This window comes from Triticum aestivum, chromosome 4B, assembly GCF_018294505.1.
Source record: "Triticum aestivum cultivar Chinese Spring chromosome 4B, IWGSC CS RefSeq v2.1, whole genome shotgun sequence".
Taxonomy (NCBI): Eukaryota; Viridiplantae; Streptophyta; class Magnoliopsida; order Poales; family Poaceae; genus Triticum; species Triticum aestivum.
In genome coordinates, this window is record NC_057804.1 from 388,716,932 (window position 1) to 388,723,589 (window position 6,658).

Consider the following 6,658-nt stretch of genomic DNA (forward strand, 5'->3'; position numbering starts at 1 on the left):
ATACTGAAAGAGGCAATAAAACAGCAATATGGGCTGGGCCTCCGGTTAATAGATCAGTCCCAAAAGTAATATAGAAGTGTATAATAAAGCCCGTAATCATTCGAAACAGATAATAAAATAGCATAAATGCTTCATAAATTATAGATACGTTGGAGACATAACAGAGCGGGGCTCCACCCAGCACGCACCGACGCCCTCCACGAAGCCGGTTTGAGACACCCAAAATGTCTCAAACCGGAAGCAAGGAGGTATCAGGGGGCACTCATCGGTGAAGGACAAGAGGAGAGGGATGTGGTCGGAGCCAATCCGGGTGATGGCCCGGAGGAAGGCCAGGGGGCAGTGGAGGTCCCACTCCGGGGAGACCAGGACCCAATCCAGCACCGACTGGGTCGGGGCAGCCTGGCGATTGGTCCAGGTAAACCTGGCACCAATCCTATCTATCTCGCGGAGGCCAAGATCAGCAATGCAGTCATTAAACATTTGCATGCGGGCAAAGTTGACATGCAAATTGCTCTTGTCCTCCGTGAAGCGGAGGAGGTTAAAATCACCTCCGACCACCATGGGGAGGGTGGCATCCGACACCTTCTGGTGGAGCTCGTCAAGGAAGGTGGCAGACCTACTATGGTCTGCAGGGCCATAGACGATGATAACCTCCCACTTGAATTTAGGAGCCCGCTCAAAGAGCTCCATGCTAACAAAGAACTGTCCCCGGCCGTAGAAGTGAGGAATTTTTCTATTAATCATTTGCAAAAAGAATCAACCTAAAAGCACTCTTGTGTAAAAAATGACAGCTATTCTCGTGAGCGCAAACGTTTCTGTTTTTTACAACAAGATCGCAAAGACTTCACCCAAGTCTTCCCAAAGGTTCTACTTGGCACAAACACTAATTAAAAGATAAAACCACATCTAACCAGAAGCTAGATGAATTATTTATTACTAAACATGAGCAAAAAGCAAAGAACAAAAATAAAATTGGGTTGCCTCCCAACAAGCGCTACCGTTTAACGCCCCTAGCCAGGCATAAAAACACGAATAGATCTAGGTATTGGCATCTTTGGTAGGCAACCCATAAGTGGCCCCCATAATAGATTCATAAGGCAATTTAGTTTTCTTCATAGGAAAGTGTTTCATGCCCTTCCTTAACATAAATTGGAATCTAATGCTTCCTTCTTTCATATCAATAATTGCACCAATCGTTCTAAGGAAAGGTCTACCAAGAATAATAGGACATGTAGGATTGCAATATCTATCAAGAACAATGAAATCTGCGGGCACGTAATCCCTATTTGCAACAATAAGAACATCATTAATCCTTCCCATAGGTTTCTTAATGGTGGAATCCTCAAGATGCAAATTTAAAGAACATTCATCAAATTCACGGAAACCTAGCACATCACATAAAGTTTTTGAAATCATGGAAACACTAGCACCCAAATCACAGAAAGCATAACATTCATAATCTTTAACCTTAATTTTAATAGTAGGTTCCCACTCATCATAAAGTTTTCTAGGGATATAAACTTCTAGTTCAATATATTTCTTCATAAGATTGCATCAAAGCATCAACGATATGTTTAGTAAAAGCTTTATTTTGATTATAAGCATGAGGAGAATTTAGCACAGATTGCAACAAGGAAATACAATCTATTAAAGAACAATTATCATAATTAAATCCCTTGAAACCCAAAATAGTGGGTTCATTGCTATTTAAAGTTTTGACCTCTTCAATCCCACTTTTATCAATTTTTGCATCTAGATCAAAAAACTCTGAATCATTGGGACGCCTTTTAACTAAAGTTGACTCATCTCCAGTCCCATCTTTATCAAGATTCATACTGGAAAGCAAAGATTTAATAGGAGTCACATCAATCACTTTTAAATCTTCATCATTATTATGTAGATCTTTCGGTTTAGCGGCCATCTTATTAACTAAGGTGGCTTGTTTATCCGAGATTTGGCTTACTAAAATTTCAAGATGAGCAAACTGAGATTTCAAACCATAAAATTCCTTAGACATATCATCGAGCTCTTTATTCATGTACTCCATAACACTTTTTTTGTTCTTTAAGCTCGTTTCTGAAGAAATTATTATGCTCAAATTGCAAAGACATAAAGCTTTTAACGTTGTTTTCAATTTCTTCCAACCTCCTAAGGTGAGGATCAACGCTTTTTGTCAGAGCCATCAAAGCAAACAGGCACACCAACACACCAGCACACAAGAAGCAAGCGAAAAGAGACGAACGGAAGAGGGGCGAAGAAAAGGCAAAGGTTTTTGAAAATCATTTTAGAAGTGGGGAAGAGGAAAACGGGAGGCAAATGGCAAATAATGTAATGCGAGGGAGAAGAGTTTATGATGGGTACTTGGTATGGCTTGACTTAGCATAGATCTCCCCGGCAACGGCACCACAAAAGAGCTTGATGTCTACTACACAACCTTCTTCTTGTAGACGTTGTTGGGCCTCCAAGTGCAGAGGTTTGTAGGACAGTAGCAAATTTCCCTCAAGTGGATGACCTAAGGTTTATCAATCCGTGGGAGGCGTAGGATGAAGATGGTCTCTCTCAAACAACCCTGCAACCAAATAACAAAGAGTCTCTTGTGTCCCCAACGCACCCAATACAATGGTAAATTGTATAGGTGCACTAGTTCGGTGAAGAGATGGTGATACAAGTGCAATATGGATAATAGATAAAGATTTTTGTAATCTGAAAATATAAAAACAGAAAGGTAGCAAGTAACAAAAGAGAGCGTAAACGCTATTGCAATGCTTTGAAACAAGGCCTAGGGTTCATACTTTCACTAGTGCAAGTTCTCTCAACAATAATAACATAATTGGATCATATAACTATCCCTCAACATGCAACAAAGAGTCACTCCAAAGTCACTAATAGCGGAGAACAAACAAAGAGATTATTGTAGGGTACGAAACCACCTCAAAGTTATTATTTCCGATCAATCCATTGGGCTATTCCTATAAGTGTCACAAACAACCCTAGAGTTCGTAGTAAAATAACACCTTAAGACACACATCACCAAAACCCTAATGTCACCTAGATACTCCAATGTCACCTCAAGTATCCATGGGTATGATTATACGATATGCATCACACAATCTCAGATTCATCTATTCAAACCAACACAAAGAACTTCAAAGAGTTCCCCAAAGTTTCTACCAGGGAGTCAAGACGAAAACGTGTGCCAACCCCTATGCATAGATTCCCAAGGTCACGGAACCCGCAAGTTGATCACCAAAACATACATCAAGTGAATCAATAGAATACCCCATCGTCACCACGGGTATCCCACGCAAGACATACATAAAGTGTTCTCAAATCCTTAAAGACTCAATCTGGTAAGATAACTTCAAAGGGAAAACTCAATCCATTACAAGAGATAGAGGGGGAGAAACATCATATGATCAAACTATAATAGCAAAGCTCGCGGTACATCAAGATCATGCCATATCAAGAACACGAGAGGGAGAGAGAGGAGAGAAAGAGAGAGAGAGAGAGAGAGAGAGAGAGAGATCAAACACATAGCTACTGGTACATACCCTCAGCCCCAAGGGTGAACTACTCCCTTCTCGTCATGGAGAGCGCCAGGATGATGAAGATGGCCACCGGTGATAGATCCCCCCTCCGGCAGGGTGCCGAAACAGGGTCCCAATTGGTTTTTGGTGACTACAGAGGCTTGCGGCGGCGGAACTCCCGATCTAGGTTATTTTCTGGAGGTTTGGGGATTTATAGGAGAGGTTGGCGTCGAGAACAAGTAAGGGGGACCCACGGAGAGTCCACGAGGCACAGGGGGGCGCCCCAAGGGGGTGGGTGCACCCTCCACCCTCGTGGGCCCCATGGGACTCCCCTCCTGTAACTCTTCATTCCAATATTTTTTATATTTTCCAAAAAAATCTCTGTTGATTTTCAGCGCATTCCGAGAACTTTTATTTCTGTACAAAAACAACACCACGGTAGTTCTGCTGAAAACAACGTCAGTCCGGGTTAGTTCTAACAAAATCATACCAAAATCATGTAAAAATATTATAAACATGGCATGAATATATAAAAAATTATAGATACGTTGGAGACGTATCAATGTGTTCCTCTCGCATATACTCGACGAGTTGGCGGCGACGACCATCATGGCCGAAGCCATGGATGTTCCAAAAGAGGGCGCTCATTATGGGGCCATTGGGGGGCTGCTTGACCCTAGGACACGAGAAGCGCTTTGGGCACGGAGGGCGGCAGTCCGAGATCGAGTACGACCACCGAGGTCAGCGGCTGCCAGCGGGAGGGGGACCCGGTCCGGCGGGGCAGAACACTAGACGTACCCGCCTTGGGGACCGGTGGAATAAAGGGGGTGAGCATTGCTGCACGGGCCTCAGCCAGACGACCATCGAGAATCTCGCGAGCCCGGATGGCCTCGAGAAGGACTAAGGGGGGAGACGCCTCCCCTTGAAGACGATTGCGGAGTCAGTCGCAACCTTCGCAAGGTGACCTAGCGGCACGGACTCGAGCGCAGAAAACAAGCAAGTAGCAGCAGAAGGAGGGACATCAGGTGTACCTGGCTCCAGATTCCGAGCAGCGGCCCGGAGCTCTGCCCGCTCAGGGATGGGCAGAGCCGGGCTACCGTCCGGACGGGCGGCGTCGAGCCAAGCGCTGCGGCGGGAGGCTGTGATTGGGGAGGAGGAGGACCCGCTGCGCCGGGGGTAGGTCGCGGACCGCGGAGGGGGAGGCTGGGATGCCACTAGGATGGTCACCCGGGTTTCCCCATCCGCGTCGGGGACCGCCACGGGGGCGAGCTGGACCTCCCGCCCAGCGCAACCGAGCAGCAGGGGGCCAGGGGAGGAGCTGGAAGAGCGGTGCCGGGGATGAGCGGGGACTCCAGCCCGGCCTTGCTGAGGAGGAGGGAGGCAGGTGGTGGAGACGCTTGGGCGGAGACGGGGGCCGGGGGATCCTGGGCCACCATCGGCAGCAGGGGCGGCGGGAGATCCGTGGCTGGGGGTGGGAGGGGGGCGCGGAGGCCGTCTCCAGGGGCCGAGCGTCCAGAGGGGGTAGCACAGCCGAACGAGCAACGCGCCGGAGAGGGGGGGGGGGGGGGGCAAGGTCACCGTGGCATGGGAGAGGAGAGTGGGCTCGGCGGGGAGCGCGGGCAGGAAGTCGGGAGGACGACCATCCCCACGCTGAAGGTGTTGCTCGTCATGGACAGATCAGTCGGGGACTCCTCCGAGATGGCCATGAAGGCCTGCAGGGGAGGCAGGGAGGTCAGCCCAGCCTGCCGGCCACCATGGCTGGCGGAAGGAGCCTGGGGGTCCGGCGAAGGAGAGCGGGAGTGGCTATCATCGGAGGGATCATCCTCGGAGCAGGAGGGATGGGGGTGGTGGCAGCCATGGTAGTCCCCGCTGGCACCTGGGTTGCCACTAGAGTGGCTGTCGTCGGTGAAGCGAGGGCATCCCACGTGGTTGGGAGGCTCGGGAGCGATCAAGAGGTCAAAGCCCTGGTCATTGAAGAACACTCGGACGGCGGCGCGGAGCTTGGAGGATTCCAGGCACTTGACCTTGACGCGGACCTCCTCCTCTTTGCAGAGGGATAGCTCATCCATGACCACAACCTTGCCCAGGATCCGAGACATCTGGCAGATGACGCGCTCGGATCTCGCGACATCGGGGAGGTCGGCAATGAGAATCCAGGCCGTGTCGAGGACATCCACCGCCTTCGGGTCGAGGATGGGCTCGGAGATGTCGACGACGATCTTGTTGAGGGCGAGGGTGATCTGATCACTACGCATAGTGTATCCGTGACTGAGGGCGTCGGGGAAGATCATGGTGAACTCGGACCCGGAGGTCGGAGTGACCTGCCAATCCCACTGGCGGCGGTATAGGTGGTTGAGCTCGGCCTCGATCATCTCGGGCGAGGCCACACCATCCACCACCGTCACAATCGCTCGGAGGAAGGGGGTGGGCGGGGCGATGTCGGGGATCTTGATATGGAAGAAGCCCAAACCCTCGATTCCATGGCCGAACATCCGAAGCTCGTCAGTCATAGGTCGGTCCGGGCAGAGAAGGGCGGGATGGCCCGGGTCCTTGCAAATGTAGCAACACGGAGCGTTGGAGTAGTTCACTTGGACATGGCCGACCTCCCCACAGTTGAAGCAGGGGGGAGGGAGGAGGTCGGAGACAGGGCCCGCGACGCGGCGTAATCGGGAGCGGCTGAGACCGGGCGAGCCGGCGCCCGACCCTTGCGGCGCTGCTTCTTGCGATTCTGCCCCTACCGGCCCCGGTTTTTCCCACCGCTGGCAGTCGCGCTCGGTTGTGGGGCAGTGGCCGTGGAGTGGGGGGGATATATTTGCCTGGGGGAGGGGCTGCGGGAGCCAGGGGCAGCACGAGGAAGGAGCGCGAGGAGCGAGGAGGCGAGGGGCTATGGCGCGATGGAGCGGAGGGACAATGAGCGACAACGCGAAGACCTCCAGTCGCCTGACACAGGGGGAGGGGAGTGGGAAGCGCCACGACGGTCGGAGCGGCCCGGGGAGCGATGCTCATCCCGGCGGCTCTCCCGGTCCTGGAGCTCCCGACGGAGGGCGTCGGGGGAAGGGCGGGTGGGGGTCCCTCCGGTCATCGTACCGCCGCTTGCGGCGCGCGTCCCCGTCGTCCCATTCTCGGGTCAT